The following is a 12,959-nucleotide window of genomic DNA, read 5'->3' on the forward strand; positions in this document are numbered from 1 at the left end:
TGCTTGATCAATCTCATAGTTTGAAGCTTGATGTACCATTTGTCTTTAGGGAATCTTTGCATGTACTTTTTTGTCCCTTTTTCTTTTTGATTTTTGTTCTTTTTTATATTCTTTTTTGCTTCTTTTCTTTTTTGTTTTTGCCCTTTTTGTTCTGATTGAATCTTCGCACTTGGCATTTGGTTCACCTTTTGGTATCTCATCTGAATCAATGTCTTCGCTCATGTGAGCATATTTCTTCTACCTTGCCCCCCAGTGTGGAGGGTGATCCTTGGTTAGGGTTGAATCAGAAGAAAAATACTACAGGCACAAAAAGGGACACAAGGGGTATATTTTTTCTCCTGTTGTGAAGGGATAAAGAAAGAAAGATGTTCATCATTTCATACATGTAAATCTTCACATAAGAGGTTTCTCTAGGGGGATAGATTTTCAAGATTAATTCTATTCACATGAAAACAGTGTAATTAATGTATGATAGAATTATTTCGAATGAATTCTTCTTCTTTTTTTCCCAGATGTCTCAATGTTCAGGCTCTCCGCGAGATGACCCAAGTTGGTTCTTTAGAAGAATGCTCATGTTAAAATGAACAACTCAATGCCTTGGGTTTTAATGGTAAGAAAGGTTATTTTTGAGTCTAAAAAAGACAGTGGTGTGATCTTATTGACTCAAAGAAAGGTATGAGTGTATCAAAAAGATAAAGGCGATGTTCAAGAAGTTCAAAAAGGAGGTAATGTCAAAATTTCATTTTTTGGTAATGACCACGAGTTATTTTGGGCAAAGAATCAAGGTATTTTATTCTGGGGTTTGAGACAGGGTAAGAAATGTCTAATCTTTCTATATAAAAATCTATAATTCTTGAAGAATTAAAAGAATCATTAATTCATTTAATATTCAAAGAACTAAAGATTAAAATTTGTTCAATTGCTCCACCTTAGAAAGCAGCATAAATTCAATCATTTAAAAGATTAAGCAAACATAAAAGATCAAAGACGTGTTCAAACAAAACAATCCTCTAAGTGCAAATGGTATATGCCATGCCCCCTTATTCGGCAAGCGCCTTACAGTTTTCAAAGGAATGTTTGGGGCTTCTTATGTGGTAACAGCTAACAGCTTCAACATCGTAGCTCTTAAGATATGGGGATTCTTTTCTTAGATCATCCTGGCAGGCTTTGTCCTACAATCAGCTGACCAGGCTCCCACTGTATTGTTTTCAATTTTTTCTTTTGATGTTACAATCTTGCTTCCATGTGGTGTCATGTGGTTAAAACCACTTCATCGAATCCTCCATGAAGAAATTTCATGTTTATGAAAAAAATGAAATGTAGATGCACAACGCAAAATGAAAAAAAATACATGAAATGTTCGAGGCATTGATCCAGAAAAATGTCCATTATTATAAATAATCCTTATTTTGACAAAAATGTTTTATCTTGTAAGAGACATAAAAACAATCAAAGGTACATTCGGACTAAATCCTCTAGACCCCGAACAGCTTCCAGTAGGTTGACAGGTCTTCTGTTTTATCTGTCACTGGTTGTATGCCTTGTCGAACCACTCCAGCTTCCTTTGTCAGGCCATGCAGATGGCGAGCTGCCTTCTGTACTTGATCTAGGAAGTCTCGGATGACTGCATCTCTGGCCTTCACCCTTTGTTGTGCTTCCTCCCAACGGAAACGCCACTGTAAACCCCCGTCGAAGGGCATTATCTGAAGATCGCTCGCTTGCTTTTTGAATCCATCTACAATAGCTTCTAACTCAGCTATTGTTTTACCATCTCTCTCATGTTGTTTCTCCAGATCAGCCATTTGGATTCTCAGGCGTTGGTTTTGATGCTGACTGACTGCTAAGCGCCTCTGGGCAGTCTTCATCTGTTCCTTCCAAGTTCTCTCATCAGGCCCCTCGAATTTTCTTTTCAGGCTATGGGCTTCATCTTTCCAGTACTCAGAGGACACTTTCAACTTGAAGTTATCCTTGACAGTATCTTGATACCCCTTTATCAAATCTTCGAGCTCAAAACGGTCTCTTTTCTGCTCTCTTTCTAGTTTATCTGCTTGATCTTTCTGAGAGTCGGCATCTAGCTTCCACTGATAGCACTCGGCTTCAAGTTATCTGACCTTATGCTTTAACTCATTTTTCACAGCTTCAAACTCCACCTTAGCTATCTCAAGTTCAGAAGGGACATGCCTGAGATGCTCCTTCATGGTCCGTGTGTCCTCACAGTCTGGCACCGGGATGTTATCATTCTTTCTCAATCTTCGTCATTCCACATAATCCGGAGTGAGCATATCTCTAGCAGCCACAACATCTATCCAGGATACTTTCTTCTATGACTCGGCTATCTCTTTGATCTTCTTCTTATAACTGTCACCGTGATACACAAACTCTGATGTAGATAATCTGTATGTTTCTGGGACAAACTGACGTACCCCATATTGTCTAAGTATTAACAACGGAGCATACCCAACTGCACCCCAAAGTACAAGTAAGGTTATAGTGTTAGAATCCCCAAATCAGAAAAGAACGTCACTGAGGAACAACCAGGGGGCTCTCCAAGTAATATCCCGGTCTTGAAGATGTGTGAAGACCTTCATCCATTTTTCCTTCGAAGCGCCTTCAAGCCATTTCATGGTGATGAACTCTCTCAAAGGTGAATACGTAGTGCTAAATCGGTGGTAGGCAACCCCATTAGTTTTTCAGAAGTGGCTGTGAATCCAGACTTGAAGGAGCTGAACACATCCAATGAATCTACCTCCGCCAGCTCTTCGGCAATGGTTGAGAGACCGAAAGGTCTCGGCTAAGATGGATGGTGCTGGGTTGACTCGTTTCGAAAGTTGCTCAATCAGTTCCACCACGACTGTGTCAATGCATCCTAAAATCTTCGGAAAGATGGTCAAGCCATACAGACCTAGTGCAAAAAAGGTCTATAGTCTTCCATTCATCAGGGTGGTCATTCATTAGTTTCCTTATGTGGATCCACTCAATTCATTGCCCGTTACTTTTGTTTTGGAGTCGGTCAGTCACCCACTTTTCATCAACCCCTACAATCTTGGCCAGTATGTTCTTGAAAGGTTGACCCTTGATGTGTTTGATGTAGGCTCGCTCCAGTTTAATGCTTTCACAGTGCAATAGTGTAGTATACTCCTCGATGGTAGGTACCATGTCCTCTTGGTTAAAAGTGAAACAACTGTATCCCGGGTGAATTGAACCAAGGCTCTGATTAAGGGCTCACCGGTCTTAACATGAAGCAAAAGTGCAATGTCACCATATTGCTGACTGAACTTCTGTTTTCGATCATTCTTCCAACTGTCCCATATGTCTCGAAGTTCTTGTACATTGTTCTATTTTACACTGATAGAGGCATAGCTAACAAGCTCTGACACATAACTTCCTTGAAGACTGTCTCCCTTTTCTTTCTGAGTCTTCTCGGACCATAGTCGTACCTCAGGGTTTTTAATCTCCTGTATTACAACACCTTTGTCCATTAATGCATATTATTTATGGTTAACGAACACGTTTTTTGGTGGATCAACACCTCTTTTGAATGATGCAGATGATGGAAATAAAATAAAAGAGAGGACAAAAATGAAAAGAGTTAGTAAGGTAAAGATAATAATCAAAGCAATCATGAAAATAAAAGTCCTACCCCGCATGATATCTACCCCACATGCTTATTATTCCTACCCGGACATGATCTCTATCCCGCAAGTTGATTTTGAACAAGTCCTAACCGCATAAATTTTTAGTTCACATTTTTTGAACAGAAAGTAAAGCAGGAAATAATTTCAGCATCTTAGGGTTTAAAACGAGATTTTGGGGTGGGGCCTAACTCTTTGTAGTCTCTGGGTTTAGGTTCTAAAAAAGGTACTCGAGTTCTCATTGCTGGTGCCCCCTTGGGCTTGCCAGACCCTTAGTCCTAAACCCATCACAGGCTTGTGTGGACTAAGTTAAACTCGAGAGGACACATTCCCTTATGCCCGCAAGGTGAATAAATTCACACGAATACATAAGGTATATGAATCCCAAAGGCTACTTGCTAGGCCCGCATGGTGAATAAATTCACACGAAGGCGTCGCTTTCACCCTCACTTAAAACAGGGTTTGGAGCTTGGGTATAGAGCCTCAGATGAAAAAAAAACTTTGAAGGCTGAAATCATGAGAAAACAATTAGTCAAACTATTTACTCGAAAATATAATCAAAAGTAAGTAAAAATGATCGAAATATTACCTTAAAATTTAAACTTACCCTTTTCGTTAAAAAGACAACTGGAAATTACCTTAGCCTGACTCACTTACATGTGTTCCCAGTGGAGTCGCCAAGCTGTCGCAACCGTCTTTCGATTGGGCTCCGGAATTAGGCTTCGACTTGAAAAATATGGATTGGAGTCGCCACCGATCATTTATGTAAAACAAATGGGTTGATCAGATACCCTATTTCTTACCTGATATGCGTCTTTCCAAATATGTGTCGGATTCGGGAGTCGGTTACGGTCAAGAAAGGATTAGCACCCTTGAACTGTCCTTTCGGTACTACGTAATTTCCAGTTATCTTTGATTAAGAAAATTGCAAGTTAAATTAAAAGGTAAAATTTGATCCGAATTACTTACCCTTAATGAGTTTACGGAAATACCCTTAAAAATAAGATTTTAAAAGAAAATAATAATAATAAAAGAAAGTAACAAAACTAAAGAGTAAACCAAGGAAATAAAAGAAACCAATAATAATAAACATAAAATAATTGGATGAAAAAAATGAAATTGAATAAAATAAAAATAAATGAAGATAAAATATATATACAAAAAGAATAAAAAAGGTAAAGTGTTTTTTTTAAAAAGAAAAATAATAATAAGAGCAAAGAAACTAAAAATATAATGAAAATAAATAAATAGTATAAATAAAATAATAAAAAATATATATATAAAAATATAAAAATGTATGTATAATATAATAAAATACTAAATAGTAATAATAATAATAAATAAATGAAAAATAAATATACATATAATATTAACTAAAAATAGTAATCATAGAAATATAAAATAAAATGAAGTAAGAATATATATATATATATAACGTTAGAAAAATATAATAAAAAATAGTAAATAAGTAAACATAGATAAAAAAATAATAATATATATATATATATAATAGGAAAATAATATAATATAACGCAAAAAATGAAAAAAAAGAACTATAATAAATAAATAAAATATAATTATATATATATATACATATAAATAATAAGGGTTAAATTAAAATAAAAAAATGAATTAGGGGTCGAAATTAAAAGCAAATTGAAGAAAAAACGAATCTGCGTGTATTTAAAATTAAGGAGACCGAAATGGGCATTAACCCACTGTAGAGGCAAAACACACGGTTTCACACGACCCGTTTATAAAAATCTGAATAGTTTTTCAAAAAAACACAAGCCTCGGGGGCTAGATCTACAAAAATAGATCTCGAAAACGCCCCCGTTCATTGGCCAAAAACACTTCTCTCGGTTTTCTTTCGAATCAAAATACAGCAAGGGTAAGGAAAAATAACATGCGAAAGTATGAACTTTACCTTTCAAAATATAAATGCTTCGAAAAATGGCTACGAGTTGCTTGTAATTTTTGCTTGGTATTTCGTATATCTCTTCCGAATGTGTTACAATAGTGAGTTACAATGACTATTTATAATGCTTGTGGATCCTATCTTTAGGAGTTTAAATAATAGTATAACACTATCCTATTTTTAGGAGTTTGAATCCTAGCAAAATTCTATCATATTTTTAGGAGTTTGAATCCTAGTAGGACGAAAATGTGTGTTGACACCTTGCAACAATAACCAAACTTTTATTCCATCATCATTTGACCAAGAATATAACCTTTATCACATTTGATCCTTTATATTTCATCATTTTATTTCTTTATTCTATTATTTCTTCAAAATCTCCTTATACATAGGCCTTTTGATTCATGTTCACATACTCTTTTCCTATCACTTATATTCATCTCTAATTACCGATCTTTATCACATCTTTATAACTTTGATAAGCATCTTCACTTATATAGAACTTCATTCTTTACCATCTCTTGTACTTGGTATTTTTCTTCCTCAAAGCTCCCCTTTAAACATGTAAATATCCATCTCCTCGCCTTCATCATGTTTATATGATCAAAATACATAACCATATCCATATCCGTATTATACTTGATTAACTCACTTTATCTTTTCTTCTAATCTTATTACTCTATCACCTATTTCATATTTACTCTTACAGCTAGTCGATAGGAACTATCCAATATAGAACACAAGCTCTGATCAATTAATCATATACACCCTTTCCAATCAGAATTATCTCAACAATAGTTAACTTATCAAATTCACATTCATTCTCATACACTATGTAATTTCCATTGTTCAAACTCAACATTCTAATTTTCTTCATCTACATTCTCCACTTTAGAATAGTGGAGATCCTCTAACATTATTCGGTTGCACATTCAATTTTTTGAACACAATCCTTAACTTTTTAATCTGGGGTACAACCTTTATTAACCCGATCATATACCTTCTTTTCCATCAAAATTTCTCTCAACGATATATTACTCAACTTTTCAAACTCAGACTCTTACTCAAATACAGTACTATTCCTCTGTTTCAAAATCAAACATTGTACATTTCTTTGTCTTATAAATTAATCACTAATATATCAATTCTTAAACTTTTCTATTACTTTTTATCTTCTCTTGAACATTCAAATTCTTATCTCTGTCACTACATCACATTACATAATTAAAATATATATTGTATTCGAATCCACTTCATATTTGGTTATCATAACCTAACAATATCTTATAATTCCAATACACTTCCATCACATAATTCTGTTAGCCATTGCTAACTATTTCCATCTATAATGCAAACCCCTTATCATATCCACACTCTTGCTTATACACAATACTATTTACACGTCTACTATTCTTTTTCACATATCACTTCTTTAAAAAATCTTTTGTGCTATCATAATCTTCACTTCATTACTTTAATTCTTTCATTACCTTTTTCCCTTATGCTCTTACATTCATTTCATATCATTTATACTTTTCATTCTTTGTCCTTTTAACTTTTCTATCAATCTTTAGTTTCCGTCAAACATACAAATCCTTTAACTTTAATGTATTCACTATCACACTACTTTATTAGTCAACTTATTTCTTTCAATCAAAACGTAAACCTTCATCAAACTATTCATATATGTATTCTTTCCAATCAAAATGATTCATCATTTATTTCTTTCACTTATCAAACTTTCATTCTCACTCATCCATAATACGATTCCTTCGGTTCGAATTCAACCATTCCATGTACCTTTGTCTTATAATATTCTCTAATTAACATCAATCTCTTCCACTTTATCTTGTCCATGTGGTAAAGAAGCTATTCTATTTCAGAACGATAAAGTTCCTTTATTACTATAATTTTTAATCCGTCTAAACTTATTGACTTTATTCTCTAGTGGAGGATACAACTAATTCATATCTAGTTTAAAGTTGAAAACTATAATCTCTATCTTTCTTTGATGGTGCTTAACTTTATAAAGCACCAATTCTCTTAATCATTTGAGATTTTTGTTCTTTAATCCTTTCATTCTTAGCTCTCTCTAGAGCTTTAACTTGATTAACCATTTCTTGAAATGAGAACAATTTCAAAACCAGTAACACTCTTTTAATTTAAGGCGCAAGCCCTAAACAACCAATCACATGTATCATTCTTATCCTTCTTAATCAGAATCAACTCAGTAATACATCTGCTTAACTTATTAAACTTATACTCATACAAATGCATGTGTAATTCCCTTGTTTCAAGCTCATATATTCGAGCTTCATTTATCTTATGAACTGGTCATCCATGTACTTATTCTTGAACTCTTTTACAAACAATAACCACGTCACTTGATCTTTTAACATTCTTATGGTGACATTTGTTCACCGTATTGCCCAAGTAGTAACGAAACTACTCAATTTAATTTCTCTACTTTGGAGAAATGAAAACCTTCTAACATTATATTCATATCATTTAATCAAAGGTCTGTAACAACAGAACCTTTCTCAAATTCACCCTTAAAATCGGATGCTCTTAACTCTTTTCGATACATTCATTCTATGAATTATAAAAGTATAAAATTGAAAACACATCATAATATCATTCAACATCATTCAACATTCTCTAATCTTGTACAGGCACTCCCTGAGGTTTTCGCTCTTCTCCCTGCCTGGCCAGGGCAGGTGAATGTTATTACCTTCAGGTATATCGCCTTGTGCTTCACTTTGAAAGCTCTCATGATCAAACATCTAATATAACATAACATTTTAACTCTACTATCAAGACAACATACTCCTTACACTATCAGATCAAAAATATTTTTTCACTTGGTGTTGGCATGTATACTTTTTAAAACACTTTTGACTTTTTTTTTCAGCCTAGAATCAGCTAAACCGTAGTTCTGATACCATTAAATGTAACACCCTAACCCATATCTGACCCGAATATGAGTCTGAGATGTCACATTGACTTTTAAAACCTTTATTCTTGTAAAATAACAGAACATTTGAACTCTTTTAAGAAAATACGATAATATATTGTTGAATCATGTTTGTTGTAACCAATTTAATAAAATATACATTTTATGAACAGTAAAATATGGTATGAATAGTGAACAGTGTCGTATGAACAGTAGTGAACAATACCCAAATGTTAAAATTTTCCAGAATGTCAGACGGGAACTGATTCCCCTACTACAGGGAATCGATACCCTGCTACAATACTGCTACAGTACTTCCGTAAAATACGTATGAATTTATAAAAATCCAAGGTTTCATCATTATACATTTACTATTTACATATATACATTTAAAACATTTTCAAAACTCGATCAGAGCGTATCTAATACAAATCATTTTTATTACATGCCAACTAAGTTCTTTCTAACAAAATACATGTAATTTGATCTACATTTCTGATCTGATCTTCAGGATAACTGACCTGTCTCGTTCCTCTTTACTTCTCTTTTCACTTTCCAAACCTACGTGTGAAACAATCACACGCTAAGTCGATGACTTAGTGAGACATATAAACATATAATGGAAACCATAAAACATTTCATAAAGAAATACACTTAATATCATATAATTCATATCAAATGCATGAACATTTATTACGACCATATCATATAAAAACATATATCATTTCTGTAACATATACCCACATGCACATATATCCTTATCAACACGTTTAATATTTCATATTCATTATCATTAATCCTTATAATTTAACAATCTTATACGTAATGTATCATGCATTAACCAAGCAATACACCATTACATAAATCCTGTGATCTATTCCATATAAAAAATCACATATACATATCATATTCAGTATACTCATTAAATCTCTTTATTAGCCCATGTACACCACTGAGAACTAAAGGTATACGAGTACATTGAGGTTGTGCACCACTATGCTGTCACCACAGCTCATATAAATGTCCCGAATGACCAGTCCATAGATTCCGAAGAACCTAGGTAATCAGTCCATATGTCCCAAAGAACATAGGTAAACAGTCTATATGTCCCGAAGAACATAGGTAAACCCTCGACCCTTGGCATGCCAACTATACCCCTAGCTCTCATATCACATAACATGGGCATTATCATTTATAACAGTTCACATTACTTAATCATATCATTTCTCTTATAAACACATATATTTTCTTTTCAGTCACGTATCACATGTACGTGTAATCATTGATCTTATAATCACATGTTCCTTCTCTTCTGTCACATACCACATGTATGTGTAAACATATATCTAATATCATATAACACGTATCACAAATGCATGTATTCACATAGATCATTTCATATGGCTTTTATCATTTCTCATTTGTTCATATAACCTTGCATGTCATATCAAGTAACATATAATAACATACATCCATTTCTATGTACTAATGCACACATAATAATCACATAACATTTTATAAGTTACTTCTTATCATGGTAACTCCATCATTGGCTCATCGCAAGCCAATGCTTGATCAATCACATAAGTACAATTTAAATTGCACTCACCTTAGCTTTATTTTGATTCAATCCTAATCATTTGATTATTCCGGAACTTGTTTAGGCTCAATATCTACATAAATATAACATTTCAAAACAATTATCAAAAGCCTAAACCTTAAACTTGATGTTAATAACTTAAGCTCAAAATTCTGTATTTTTTATTTAGGGGGAATCGATACCCCCCAGGGGGGAATCTGTACCCTGTAACCCCCCAGACCGATGGGGGTAGCCCGATCCGATCCGGGAAGTCACATTAGGGCCACCGGAGCGACCCATTGTAAAAATAGCGGAAAATTTAAATCTTTTTATCAGAACATGTAAACTTATAAAATCATTTGTCACTATTTAAAAATAAAACATATTTCCAGACTCGTATATAAATCAAAATACAATTACATGCCCCCTAATCACATGTACCATACTCTGCAACAACGCCGAACGAACTCCCTTACTGAAGTCAATAGATGCACTGGTACAATTCTTTTAACCTGAAAAGGTGAGTAATAGAGTGAGCTTTGGAAAGCTCAGTAATACAGAACTACCAGAAGATGCTGATGAACATGCAGATACAGATAAACGTATTTTCCTTATTGATTCCGATATTTACAGATTTCTATGCTGAGCAGAGATCCTACTGATATTTCAGGTGGTAACGGACAATGAGCTTTCAGTTCAGAGAAATATTTCAGATGACTGAGTTCAGGAGATCAGAATAGGTTTTCTAGTGTGTTCCCAAAAATCATGTAACTTTTCAGATTTTTTTTTAAAACACATATATATATACCCCCATCCGTCACGAACAAAATGTATAGTTTCCCCAGAACCATACAACCCCGTCACTAACAGTAAGGCCCTGAGCACACAGCCGAGGAACCGGTAAGTAAGGCCCTGAGCACACAGCCGAGGAACCTCCAAGTAATCTTCCTCCAACAATACCCCCCAATAAAACATGTTCCGTCCGTAAACGGATATATCAAAAATCAAAACATAATTCAAGTCAGGTATCATATCAGAATCCAGGTCATGTATCAGATCAGAATCCATGTCAATATCAGATCAGAATCCAGGTCAGGATCATAATAGAATTCAAGTCGGAAATCAGATAAAATATTTATATGATTAGGGAACACACCAGAGTTTACAGATATTATTCAGAGGTATTGGATAATCTTAACAGGTAGAGAAACATGAATATTCAGTATACCGATAGGATATCGAAATTTAGAATCACTATTTGAAATAGTTCATTAACTGACAGAATCATCAGTTATTCAGAATGTGAATTATCAGGATATTATCTTATTCGGACAGTTTTCAGAAGCTGTACGTAATCAGAAGGGTATTCAGAATCCTTTACATCCATGTCGATTGATCGGATAATCGAACAACTTGAGAACGAAGATTCAGAACCTTAACAATCTATGTCGACTGGTCAATTCATTTTCCTTCTAGGGTATTTACTCTTTAATACCACAAATTCTTGTCCGTAGACCATTTTCGGAATTATCGCTGAATAAATCTTCCAATGACTTTATTTCATTTCCACACTTCCACAATATCATGAAATGTTGACGTACTTGATTAATTTGTTCATAACCCATTGTAATTGTACACTACGTAAACTCATCAGAGTTTCCAGACTTATCCAAATCACTTACTAAATCCTCAGTCATTGAGGTTACCTATTTCATTTAGCAGTCATCTCCATTCCAGTTACTTCAGAATTTTCCAGAGTAATTCAAACGTTCCTGAATTTCAGATACATGTTGTACTTCCATCCCATTCAATTTGGTCTTCGTGGTTGATTGTTGAACAAACGTCCAATTCTTAGTACTGAATACGATCTAGATCTGAGCTGAACTGAATACTTCCAAGATTCGTCATCGAGCCAAACTTGAGAAGACGAACATATGTTCCAGTAATATCTATGCCATTCAGGTATTGACATAGCTTTAGGTTTGATCTACTCACTTAAATTATTTTCCATTACCTTTAAAGGTAGTCCAATACCTATGCTTACTTGGATTCCTTAATTAATCCAAGACATTTACTTAATTTAGGCCATAAGGGTATTTTGGTAATTTTGATGTTTAGTTTTGTTCCATTCATTTCAGAACTCGAGGATATTCAATCATTCCTGAGCTTGGTGATATTCTTGGGTCATTTCCATTACAGGGGTATTTTGGTCATTTTACAGATCTACGGTATTTCAATCTTTTCCTTCCATCCGATCTTATTATTTAATTCAATCTTATCATTTACTTCAGTCCTTTCGAACAATTCTGACAGCAGAATACCCCGATAAATTACTCTTCCAGTATTTACTCATTATTCGAATATTTTCAGGTCAAGTGTCTTCTCAGACTTTACAAACGGAATATCATAAATTTTCCTGCACTAAGTCGGGATCTTAACAATTAAATCCGTACTTAATCGAGTTAAGTATGAATCCTCTAAGTATTTTCTCATTCAGAGTCATCTCAGACTATTCTACCTCTTAAGGCATTTCCGTAATTTCTTAACCAGATAAGTTCGATATTAGCTCTTAACGAAAATAATATAATTTAGAGATCCTATGATTAATTGCTTTCTTGAACAATCTCTGATCTTGAAATAATTCCCTTAACACACTTCTAGTATCTTGCATAAACCTTTTTGGGGTTAAAAACCGGTTCTCCATAATTTCCAAGTAAAACTAACATTTCTTGTGCACATCAATAGTTTTAGCAGATCAATAATTCTTATCAGATTTATTAATCCACTTCCAGAGACAATTCTTATCATTTTCCAACATAAGGGTAATTTCGTAATTTCCCCTAATCGAAATATTATCTTAATTTATCATCTAAGTAC

Source organism: Hibiscus syriacus, unplaced genomic scaffold, assembly GCF_006381635.1.
Source record: "Hibiscus syriacus cultivar Baekdansim isolate YM2019G1 unplaced genomic scaffold, ASM638163v2 tig00110788_pilon, whole genome shotgun sequence".
Taxonomy (NCBI): domain Eukaryota; kingdom Viridiplantae; phylum Streptophyta; class Magnoliopsida; order Malvales; family Malvaceae; genus Hibiscus; species Hibiscus syriacus.